The following is a 13,089-nucleotide window of genomic DNA, read 5'->3' on the forward strand; positions in this document are numbered from 1 at the left end:
CTGTAGGGTGCTCCTCCCTGTAGAGGACACCGATGTCAAACTTCGGCCTCCCAAGGCATAGGGATCATTGCAGAAGAGGAGGCAGAAAGATTGTAAGAGCCAGAGGAGGTGGATGACCACAAAGAAGCAGAGTTTTCCAGACAGCTGGGAAGTTACTCACATGAACTCACAGCAATGCCGACACCATGCACAAGTCCCATATAAGCTCAGTGCAGACAAAGTCCCAGCACAGATATGTGCATCTTAAAATACCATCATGTGGGAGAAGGAGGAATAAAGGATATAAAGATTTGTGAAATCTCATCAAGGAAACGGTGGAAAAACAGCATCATGAAACTTAGAAGACCCATGCTAATCAGAAGTGAAAGCGTCACATCTCATCAACTGGTTTTGCTTTTATCTCATAAGAAAGTCAACTCCTAGCTCAAGGGTGAGGAGGGAAAGTAACTCACCACGGAAATGCCACTCTGATGGCTTTTATATTAGCCACCTGACAGGCCAGCACTGTGGACCACCAACTGTCAATAGACCTGACAGAACCACTTAAGCTAATTAGCTAGTTAGGTCTTTAAAATGCAACGGGAACTGTACATCTGCATTGCCTAATTATCCCAAAACTGCAAACTACTAAATAAATATTGTAAGCCTTTAGCAAATAAATAACCTGGCCATTTTCTAATGTATTATTATCAAACATGACTGAATACAGTCAGCATACAAAAACCAGCAAAGTTTTAAAATCAGGATTAAAATGTATATTTTAAAAAACCATAGAGTTCATAAACAGAGGATTCTATGCTATTATCCAACATATAAAAGGTGCATGTTACTTGAAGCCCAGGTCAAATCAATAAATTTATGCTAACAGGTACCTAAAATGATCTTGAATGATCACCTGAATGGTCAACATACAAGCAGCAAAGAATTATCTTCCAAAACCTTCTTGAAGATCAAGAAAAATGAAATAAAAGTATTACTTATTTAAGGATTATTTTTCTAGTCATTTGCTAATTGCGTACTTTGTGGAATTGCGGTCATAACTCCCTTTAAAAGTAACAGTCTGGGCTGGAGATCTGGCTCAGTGGTTAAGAGCACTGGCTGCTCTTGCAGAGGATCCAGATTCGGTTCCCAGCACCCACAGGGCAGCTAACAAGCATCTGTAATGCCAGTTCCAGGGGCTCTGACACCCTCTTCCGGCCTTTGTGGACACGGTACACACATAGTACATTTACAGACATGCAGGCAACACACATGATCATACACATAAAATAAAAATAAAAATAAATCTTTTAAAAAGAATAATCATGGTGTGTTGATTCAAAAAAATCAATACAACAATATTCATAATTGAAGACAAGATTATTTAACAATGATCTATGAAATAAAGGGAAAGTAACCTTTTTGCCATACACAGTAAACTGGTTTGGGGGAAATTAAAGAGTGAACAATGGCCTTCCCCAGGTTGTCACACACTAGCCTGTGCTCAGTTCTTTCTAGGCTCTCTCTGTGTCTGCTCACCCCTGCCTAAACCATTCTCATGACACTTACTTTCTGCACTGAGGGGAAGGTGTATCTTCCTCATCTGCCAGGGTCAATGAAGGCCTGGTTCATGAATCACTCAGTCAACAGCTGGAGGGTTTTCTTGCAAGGCTCTATCTCAAAACTGGAAATCTACTGAGAAGGAAATCATCTCATTGATCTTTGTACAGTCAATGCCTACAACAGCACCTGACATAATAGTCAATTAAATAGCATAACTACTGAATGAAAAAATATCATATCATTTCCAACTTACAGTAACCTGCCTGGGAGTTTACAATGAATTATCTGATAGGTCACTAACAAAAAGCTGATGTCCTAAAAATATACCTGATTTATTAAATGATGATGGGTTGCTCAGCGTCACCCACTGAGATAACTAGATTTCTGGATACAAGTACATTGTCAATATGCTCATTTTTTGCCTCCATTTATTTGTTCATTGAATCAAATATCTTAACTGTGATACTGGAGTAAGGTACTACCAGGTGTCCAAGGTATCGGTTACAAAATATATCACTTGGCAGAATGAAAACTTCCTGATGCCTAGCTTCATGCTAGAGGACTCCTATAGACTTTGTTTTCCACAGGCTACTAAAGCACGTAATGGTTAATGACTGTCAGCAAAGATCATGTTGTATAAAAATTCCTATTGAACCATGCCTGGTGGTGTAGGCCTGCCATCTCAGCTACTCAGGAGGCTAAGGTAGGAAGATGGCAAGTTCAAGGCCAAGCTACACTACAGAGTAAGCTCAATGCTAGCCTTAGCAACTTAATGAGACCCTGTCTCAAAATAAAAGATCTAAAGAAGGCTGAGGAATGTAGCTCAGTGCTCTCCTAGCAAGCACAAGACCTGAGTTCCATATCTCCAATAACACCAAACAGTAAAAGAAGAAGAAAAAAAATTCCTATTATGGTCCATAATTATTTCATAAGAAATTCCAGAGATCCCAGTGACTGGTGACTAGGCTGTAAACTAGGAGAGAAAGAGAATCAGTGCAAGGACCTCCCCTACCCCACACGATTAGTGCACACCAGCATCCCTTGTCTCTATTTATTTTGCCTTTGTCCCTACACAGTGCACACAATTCAGGAAACAAGGGTGACCTCTGTCCTCTTCTGCACCATCATAGATCCCTCTGGCAACCACTTCTCGGAGGCCCACATAGCTCAACCTTAGCCACAGAAGTGCAAACTAGAAGAAGATATTCTCTGCTTTAATGTCAATGTAGACGGTTTATATTACAAATGTACTGCTCTGTTTATTTCACAGATAAAAACCCCTCCATTCATGTCACTTAACTTTATAAACTCACTGTGTGCTTATGTCTGTATACATGGACATGAAAACCTCCTAATTACATGTGGGTGTGTCTGAATGGGACACATGTATGGTTTCTCAATCACTCAAAGTGATTTGAAGAATAATCAGAGATTGGTATGTCCCACTCAACGTCCTCCCTTCTCAAATAGCCAAACACTAGGAAGGGGAGGTCTCCCTGTTTAGTGCCCTGACGTGCACGGTAACACTCTCACGTACTTTTCATTTAATCCCAGAACAGCCTAGAGCTACAAACCAAAGCTCAGATAGATTAATGAACTGGCCCCAGTGGAAACAAAAGGCAAGATCTGAACAGGTCTGTCTGAATCCAGAGTGTCTGAACTTGACAGTAACACACCAAGGTAGTACAGTAGGAAAGGAAATAACAGTCCTTCCAGGTCTCCTCGCACACAAATCCACAGAGAGAAACACATCTGTCACTTCTGTTTGCTACACACTCAGTACAATGAACACTTGAGATGGTTTTGAAGGTCTCAGTTGCTAGTTGGTTCGTCAGATGGGGTTGGAGCTTACAGTGAACAGTGCCTCAGGGCAGAGGCATGTAGTAGAGCAAGCTGCTCACCTCATAGTGCCTGTGAATAGCTCAAGTCCTAACATCCCTTAAAGGATATGCTTCCAATGACATAACATCCTCCCACTAGTGCCCACCTCCTAAAAGTCTCACTACCTCCCAACAGAACCAAGGCTAGGGACCAAGCCTGACACAGGGGCCTTTGGGGGAAATTCCAGATCCAAACGATGGTACCACTGAAGGACAGAGCTAGGGCTCTGGACTATCTGACAAGCTATTCACAGACAGAGATAGATCATCTTTACAGCCAAGGGTCTGGTATAATGCACACATACAAATTCTATGCCCAGGGAAACTCGCTGTGATGGTAATTGACTTTGTTCACATCTCAGTGCATCAGCTTTTAAATGAGAGCAGAAATCATTTGGATTAACCACTTGACTAACTTGTTCTAGAGGTTGTTTAGAAAATTAAATGCAGCAGAATTGCACTAAGGAGAAGGTAATGAAATAAGCTCAAGATGGCTGGTGTGGACCCCTACAGAGCTGCTTCCCACTGCTACTCCAGAGCCCACACAGTGCTGCTTACAAGAGCTTAGCACAACTGCTCATGAAATCCACCTGGTTGAAATCCACCTGTCTGACACCACCCCAGCATGGGATAAACTCAAAAGCTGTCAATGGCAGGAGACAAAGAGGAGTCCTGTATGAGACTAAAAGGAGGCAGCTTTGGGGAGCTGTGGCAAGCGCAGACCTGTGATGATGAAGAAGCTCAAGCTTTCTGACATGCTGTCTAGTTAGACAGTGAAACTGGTGGCCATTACCCTGGTGGCACACCCCCAGCCTGTGCACTACGTGAAATCTGTGCTGTTTTGTCTAATGACAAGGCTCTGACACCACAGGCCCAAGTTTTAGTCCCCAAACACTTCACCCTCCTCCAACTTCAACTCCTGTAGTAGCAGAGTCCTATGGAGTCTCCCAGTCAATATACCACAATTGTTTCCTTCAAAGAATTTTAGGACTAAAAATAGTTTTAGAAACAAGAAAGGTAGTTGAGACCAGAGGCAGACTGGATCCTCTTTAAAAAGAAAACTGAGGACTCCCAAAGCCACAGGGTTCTTGGAGGCAGCTGCCAGCATGGCCCCTGCTCTCAGGCAAGCAGCTCATGTCTTAAAATCCAACTGCGTATTTGTCTCTGAATCTGTCTCAATACAGCCAATGCCTTTGCTCTCCAAATCTCATTTGAATATTTTCATTTACTTAATACAAACCTCAGTCTTATTACATACATTACAGAACACAAAATTAACAAGTTAGAATGTTTTAAACCTTATGCCTTTGAACATACTCCAAAATAGCTTTTACGTTCTTGTCCAATCGAAACACGGCTGTTAAAATTCCAATCACAGCAGCATGTTGAAGGATCCCATATTATGCTACTGTGCAGGGCTGGACCATTTACCAAGGCTGTGGCTGTTCAGGCTCCAAGTACTTGACCTCGGTCTCATAAGAAGACTGACAACAATCAACTGGCTTTCAGCCCAGAAAAGCTTTCAAAACCAGTTTGGAAGCACTTCATAATTTTAAACACTTTCACAATGCCTTCTGAGTTGACTAGTCTTACACCCTGAAAACATGCAAAGCCAGAGGGCAAACCAAGTTGCTCAGGTAAACAAACAAAGTCAGAAGACCCTATTAATAATAATGCTTTCATTCTGCTTTACCCGAGAGTCAATTAACTTTCTGTTTATCAACCATGGCAATAATAATAAGCCATGTATTTAAAAAATGTAATTTACTACAAATCAGTGGTGACACCACAAAGCCATATGCTAGAAAAACATCTGTGTGAAGCTAGGAACTTTATAGATAGCTATGTGAGACATAGTTCCTATCTTTTTCACACAACTTGGAAATATACTCTTCTAGGCTACAGATAACTGTACAGACTGTACACACAAACACACTTCACAGCACACACAAGTGGGCAATCAGCATAGATTCAGACAACAGGAACATAGTATTTTAACAGTTATTATACAATTTGTTTAAGCTGTTGAGGGAAAGGGAGATGACTCAGTGTGTTAAGTGCTTGCTATACAAGCATAAGGACCTAGTTCAGATTCCCAGCGCCCTTGTAAAAAGCCAAACCATGGCAACATATACCTCTAATCTAAGCACTGGGGAGGAAGAGTCAGGTAGATCCCGGAAGCTCCATGGCTTGCCAGCCTAGCCAAATCAGTGAGTGCCAGGTTGAAAGAGACCCTGTCTCAAAAATAAAAATTAGCCAGGTATGGTAGTACATACCCTTAATCCCAGCTCTTGGGCGGCAGAGGCAGGCAAATGTTTGTGAGATTGGGGACAGCCTGGTCTACATAGCAAGTTCCAGTTGGGGCTACAGAGAGGCCCTGTCTCAAAATTTAAAAAGAAAAAAAGATGGAGAGCAATAGAGGAAGACAGCTGACCTCTGGCCTCCACACAGGTAGGTATGTGCACCATACAGACCCCAACAAGGCATTGAAGAGTCTTCTCAAATTACATTTGCAGTTCACTTTATTCAGATATGTAGAAACCATCTTCTCTTCTTCCTCACAGTATCTAAGTCACTATGCTACTAAATATTTCCTAGTTAAATGATCACATTTGTATGTATAAGTCATCACCACAAATCAGAAAACATTGCTAAATAATTACAATATCCAAATACTGTGAAATGAATGACTGTTCTCCAGAATTAGTTCTGTGTGTCTGGGTGGGTGGGTGCACACATGTCTGTGTATATGGAGGCCAGAAGTCAATCCCTGTGTTTGGAGACAGGGTCTCTCACTGATCTGGAGCACACCATCTAGGCTAGACTCACTGGCTAGCAAGCCTGAAAGACCTACCCACTATGCCTGTTTTTTTTACATGGATACCGGGGATAAAGCCCTCCTCATGCTTGTGAGGCAAGCACTGAGCTATCTCACAAACCTCCTTTTCCAAAGTTATTCTTTTTAAGATTGTATTTTCAGTATGTATGATGAATGTACACGTATGAGTGTTTACCTCCATGTCTAGTACCAACAGAAGCCAGAAGAGAATGTCAGATCCCTGGAACTGGAGTTATATTGGGAGCTACCATGTGGGTGCTGGGAACTGAATCCAGGTCCTCTGCTAGAGCAACCAGTGCTCTTAACTGCTGAGCCCATCTCGCCAGCCACACCAAAGTTTTAAAAGAAACAATCATTCACTAATTTACTAAGAGCCAGAAAAAAAGTAAAATAAAACCAAAGTCTGAAAACAAAGGGACTGCAGAGTTCTCCTACTGAGTAAGCCAATGAGAAATACATAGAAAGGCTGGCCCATATAACTTATAATAAGCCAAAGTTTATATAATTAAATCTCTATCAATCAGAAGTCCTCACATTTATAGAAGAGAAAAAAACTTAATAAGTTTCCACATAGTTATAATGGAATCTACTGTTGAGTTTAGGATAAAGTTTCTATTAACTAACACCCTCAATAATGTTGAAATTTAAGCACACTGGTTTCTATTTTTAAGCTACACAAATAGATAAGGGAAAATTGCAATCAAGAAGAAAAACAACATTGTGATTTATTTAAGCGCCTGAAAATGTCATCTCAAAATGTCCCACATGAAAAAAAGGAACTACTTCAAATTATTTGCCTTTCACAATGCATATTCCTATTTTACTTGGAAAATTTAATTGTTTCTCTGTGACCTTTAAACGTCGTTGTCACAGCGTGATGATAACAGCCAAATCATCTCAATAAAACATCTACCACAGATGGGAAGCCATAAAATCATAATAGAAATACTCAAACTTTATAATAGTATTTCAGATAAATTTCTTCCCTAAAACTTGGTCTTTGCCTCTTTAGAAATAAATATTGTACTTCCAAGTGACTTTCTTGGGAAAACACAATAAAAGCTACTGAAGTGCTCTGTCCTTGTTCTCTGAAGAGCTGAGCTTCACCATTCTTTGTGTCTGATCATCCAGTTCTTAGTCCTCATTAAAGGCTTTCCTAGCAATCAGTTAGGCTGTATACACAACCTCCACACATGCTACTGAGAGCGAGGCATTGTCGCATTGAGCTTTCCCTTTGTGGGTCCCTTCTATATGTTATTTTCCTTAAATGGCACCACCTTGCTGTTAATAATTCACCTGGAAGCCACAGCACAGAAACCAGATTGAGCACCATGAGGGTAGAGTTACTGTGTTAGAGTTAGAGTTAGAAAAGTTATAGTTCTTTTTCACCTCCTGGAATGGCTAGTGCAAGGGACATCTATAACAGCTGTTCTTTCCTCCTAATCGGCAGATGCACTAGACAGCAATGCAAACACAGGAACATAATATCCGCTACTATGGATGGCATGCACTGGCCTTCACATGCAGGCCATTGATAATGGTAAATTATAATGGTTATGCATTTGTACAAATGACATTTGCCCTCATCAAGTCAGAAGAACAAATGGAGCTAGAAAGATGGCTCAGTGGTTAAGAGTGCACATTGCTCTTGCAGATAGACCTGAGTTTGGTTCCCAGTATCCATGCTGGACTACTCACAATTGCCTGTAACTTAGTCCAGAAGGATTCAGATGCCTCTGGTCTCCATGGGCATAAGCACTTAGGTGCACATCCCAACCCCCACATATAAAGAACTTTAAAAATGTTTTCTTTTTTAAAAGAAGCAAACAAGTAAATCAAACTCTAGTCTTCCATCTAGTGAACTATATAGATGGTTTGGCCTGTTGGGATCACAACTCAGACCAGTCACTTGGGCCATGAGTGGTATTCTAGTTAGCTTCTCCATTACTGTGATAAAAATACTGACCAAAGACAACTTGGAAAAGAAAGGGTTTATTTGATCTTATAGATTACAGTCCAATGAGGGAAACCAGGGCAGGAACCTGGAGACAGGAACTGAAGCAGAAACCATGGAGGAACACTACTTACTGACTTCCCTAGAATGCACAGCTAGGCTTCTTATACATCCCAGGGCCACCTGCTTAGGAAGAGTACTGCCTAACCATGGGCTAGGCCCTCCTCCATCAATTAGCAATCAAGGAAATGCCCATCAGAGGTACCCATCAGTTTGATGGAAACAATTCTTCAGTTGAGGCTCCCTCTTCACAGGTGACTCTAGGTTGTCAGGCTGACCTCTGAAGCTGGCTACAAGTGTTCTTGCTCTTTTCTCCAACAAACCATAGACTCACCGTTCTCAAGTCCAATGTGTGAACATCTGGGAACCACAGATGTTCTATAGTTTGACTCTACCCATGCCTGCTCTAAAAAATGCTTCAACTGAACCTTACCCCATGGCAGCACTCCCACTTTCCAGTCTCACGCTGAGTCTCTTACTATACCACACCACTCTTCTAAAATATTCTAGTTACTATTTTTATTTCATGTGTATGAGTATACTGCTTGTATGTATTTAAGTTACATGCAGTGCGATGCCCACTGAGGTCAGAAGAGATAATTGGATCCCCTGGAACTGGTTGTTAGCCACCATGTGGGTACTGGGAATTGAACCCAAGTCCTCTGCAAGAGCAAACCAGTGCTCTTAACCACTGAACTATCTCTCCAGCCCCATATTCTTTAAAGCAAGAAAACTTTAACTTTCTGTTTTCCCAGGTATCTTCCCACTCTGAGTTGGCTTACAGATCATGTTCAACTCTTCATGACTGGAGCTTTGAATATTCCTAAATCTTAGGCACGTGATTATCCTAAAACAAACTTTTGGGTGTTTGTGTAAGTGGCTAACAACATCAAGTACAGATGTGGCTGAGGGGAGCATTGCTGTGCCTTTATTGGGCTGTCATCACCTCTGTGTTTATTCCAGTCTTCAGAGCACAGTGTGAAGTGAGGAGGGCTGTGAAGCTACAGGTAGCAGTAGGGACCTCACCGGGACAGTATTAAATGGCTGCTCACCTCACAGTGGCACTAGGTGCCACCACTTCTGCCCTGTCCAAGCATTAGAGTAGAGCCAGCTGAGCATCCCCTGGAAGCCTGGGCAAGGATTTGCTCCTTAAGTAATTCTTCTGACCATAAAGGTGACTTTGAATGCTGGGTTGAAGCTCCTTTTAAAAACTCTGTTGTGTAACAGATTCTTCCTCATCCATATTGATATGAAAGCAACTAAAATCCATGAAGTGCTCTGCTTATATATATGGTTTTATTTTTAATTATGTGCACATGCATGCGCGCACACCTGAGTTCAAGTGCCTGCAGAGGACAGAAGCCTTGGTTCTCCCAGGAGCTGGAGTTATAGGCTGTTGTGAGCTGCTGCAGGTGGTTGCCGGGAATTGAACTCAAGGTCTTCTGGAAAAGCAATAACAAGTGCTCTTAACCTAAACTCTCCAGACCGCTGTACTGTATTTTTAATAATGCAGTAAGAACCCAGGAGCCACCACTCTAAAATGTAAACAAACCCTTATCACAATAGCCCCTCAGTAGCTTCAGATTTGCTTTCCAGGTTCTCAGTTTTCCACAGTTCTCAGTTTCCCACAGTTGCATGGTCCAAAAAAGGTCCGCTGAAAAATTCATAGGTTGTTTTGTTTTGCTTTGATTTGATTTGTCTTGTTTTTGTCTTTTTGAGGCAGGGTCTCGCTGTAGCCTGGAACTTGCTAAGTAGACCAGGCCGGCCTTGAACTCACAAAGATCCACCTGCCTCTGCCTCCCAAGTGCTGGGACTAAAGGCCTGTGCCACCACGCCAGACTAGAAAAATTCATAGGTTTTAAGTCGATTACTACAGTATGTTGTTACCGACCTACTTTTTTAAAAAAAGACCATAAACTTACCATTCTCTATCGGTTCAAGTCACAAATGTCTGGAAGCTATGGTTTGACTGCCCAGAAGATTCCAAGCTTTTTGTGGTCTCGGGCCTCTCTTGGGGGTTTTGGAATGAGTTGCCCATACATAAAGGGAGATGCTACATATATTCCTGTATAAAGCCCCCTTTCCATTACTGGGAATCCACCCCGGAAGCATCCACTATCTGGAACTCTATACTTTGCATGGTTTTGTGGGCATCTACTTTTATTCAGTATATATATTAAGCGTATTTTAAATACACACTACTTAAACTCTTTTAGCTGTTTTTAAGTTTATAAAATGAGCTCATGTCTTTTGGACTCTTCTGAGGCTTGCTTTGTTACTTATTAAATTCATCTACATGCAGTTGTAACTTCTGTACTGGCACAGACTTGTGGAAGTGCACTCATTCACTAAAAGAGTGAAAGTGCTGCTACAGCCTTCAAAACTAACTTGTTCAAAGTGCTGGAAATAAACCAAAGGTATGCAACAACCTATCCTGAGATAAACGCTGGAACAACTGGGTTTATGGCATTTTAGCTTGATCCACTGCAACCCTTCTCTGGAACTCCATGGTAGCCTTGAAAACTAGCAGCTTACAAATCACAGTGACTGACATACTCATCTTGAGCCATGGGGAGAGCAGGTAGGGCTCAGGACTGCAGAAAGCACCAACTCCAGCACTGTAGCTATCTGACCTCCCAGCTCCCAGAAAGCCCAATTCACAAAGCATTAGCATTATTTGGTGTCCCAGAGAGCTCGCTCAGCAGAAAAAGTCCTATCTCTAGGGCTTTTGTCAAAAAACAATCAGCTACAATTGATAAACATCAAGGCTATTAAGTTTGCCATAACAGCTGGGAAAACAAGAGGCAGGTCAGAAACCTAAAAGGAAGGTTCATGAAATAAAATGTCTGTAGGGGTATTAGAACTCCATGAACATACACAGGGTTATGTGAGTGCCCAAGAAAGACCTGGGATTGCCCTCATCACTCACTGTGGGTTACCCTGAGGCCCTATACAAGCAGAAAGTAAAGACTAAAGCAGACTCTGTGTGTAGGAAGTGTACCCCAATACACAGGGCCCCCAGAAGGCCTGGGAGATTTATTGGTAAAATGATTTCAAGGAGGTCTTTTTTGTTTCACTTTTTAAAAAAATTATTTATTTAATAACCACATACATAGAAGAAGGATTTCATTACAACAGCATTGACATATTCAATAACAATTTCCAGAGATAAGATGCATCTCTTTCAAAACTGGCTGTAAATTTTTAGGTTTACAGTTGAATTATTACAGTTATACAATATTGTACTCAGTATAAACCCTGTAAGACATAAAATTAAATGAGGTTTTAACCTTTAAAAAAGATCTCCATTTCATTATTAAAATATATTATTCCTTACAGAAAGACTCATTTTCTTTGCTACTAACACTGAGATGTTGGCATATGCATCTCTAATCTGTATGTATCTGATTATTACTAGTCATAGTCAGTTACTTTCTGAGCTCCTTGGCATCTGAGCATGGATATAAAGTCATCAGGTAGATTTCAATTGTAATGTTTTTCACAACTACTAATTATTAAGGAGCAAATTTTTATGCTTTGAAGAATTATTTTTTAATCTTTTTTTAAATTTAAAAAAATTAATAACTACATAATTAGAAGAAGCATTTCACTACAAATTTAACATATTCAGTAATACACTCCAGACCAAGAATACATCTCTTTCACAGGTGGGTGCAAGTTTCTAGGTTCACAGTTGAGTTAATACAGTTATACAATATTGAACTCAGTATAAGCCCTGTAAGACATAAAATTGAGTGAGTTTTTAACCTTTAAAAAAAGATCTCCATTTCATTTTAGAATATATTATTCCTTACAGAAAGACTCATTTTCTTTGCTACTAACACTGAGATGTTGGCATATGCATCTCTAATCTGTATGTATCTGATTATTACTAGTCATAATTAGTTGCACTTGGATCCTTGGCGCCTGTGTATGTCTATAAAGTGGCAGTCTTTTATCATTACCTTGCCAATAATTAAACCAAGCAGAAACCAGTAGCCACATACAACACAGAGAGCAGACTTCATGGGATGAGTCCAGGAAAGCCAACACACAAACGGTAAGCATGGTACCAGAAGCTGCCCCAGAAACAGAGGGAACATGGAGGTCCAAAATTGACACAGTGGTCATTTAACACTTCTGAGGTTCAACAAACAATTATGAGACATGCAAAGGCACAAAGAATCATCTATGCACAGGCAAAGCAGGCATCAGAAGCTGTCCCAGGGAAACCGGAAGGTGCACCTAAGACAGACATAAGTCAGACAGCATAAATACATTCAACTCATGTCTAACAAATTTAAATATGAGAACAATGTCTCATAAAAGAAAAGATTTTTAAAAAAGGAGATAGACATTGTCAAAAGAAACCTAACAGAAACTCTAGGGTAGAAGGTTGAAAAGCACAACAGCCAAGGGAATGTTTACTATCAGGGCGCAACAAAAAGAGGAACTGACGAAGAAAGAAGCAGCAAACTCAAAGATCCACCAACTGAGACTATCTAGTCTGAGAAGCAGAAGGAGGGTGATAAAGAAAAACGAACACAAGTCACACTAGCACCATGGGGCGGGGACACACACACACACACACACAGACGCACGCACACACACACACACACACACACACACACACGCACACACACGAAAATGCAATACAAAAAATCTTTAAAACAAAAAAGATAATCTTCGAATGGACTCAATAATTCATGCTTACAGCATTACAGAGAAGGAAACATTCACAAATTTAACTGAAGAACTGCAATATTTGCACCCTAAAACTTACAAAACTTTGTTGAAGGAAATTAAAGACCTTG

The 13,089-nt window shown here is 40.8% G+C and overlaps 1 protein-coding gene across 1 annotated transcript in view; it reads right to left on the bottom strand.

The window, feature by feature from the left end:
• Positions 1-13,089, bottom strand: part of Sdk1 (sidekick cell adhesion molecule 1) — a 1,173,668-nt gene that overhangs the window by 1,033,675 nt on the left and 126,904 nt on the right. The window lies entirely within an intron of this gene.

The sequence above is a fragment of the Nannospalax galili genome, unplaced genomic scaffold (genome assembly GCF_000622305.1).
Source record: "Nannospalax galili isolate Female #2095 unplaced genomic scaffold, S.galili_v1.0 scaffold664, whole genome shotgun sequence".
Classification (NCBI taxonomy): Eukaryota; Metazoa; Chordata; class Mammalia; order Rodentia; family Spalacidae; genus Nannospalax; species Nannospalax galili.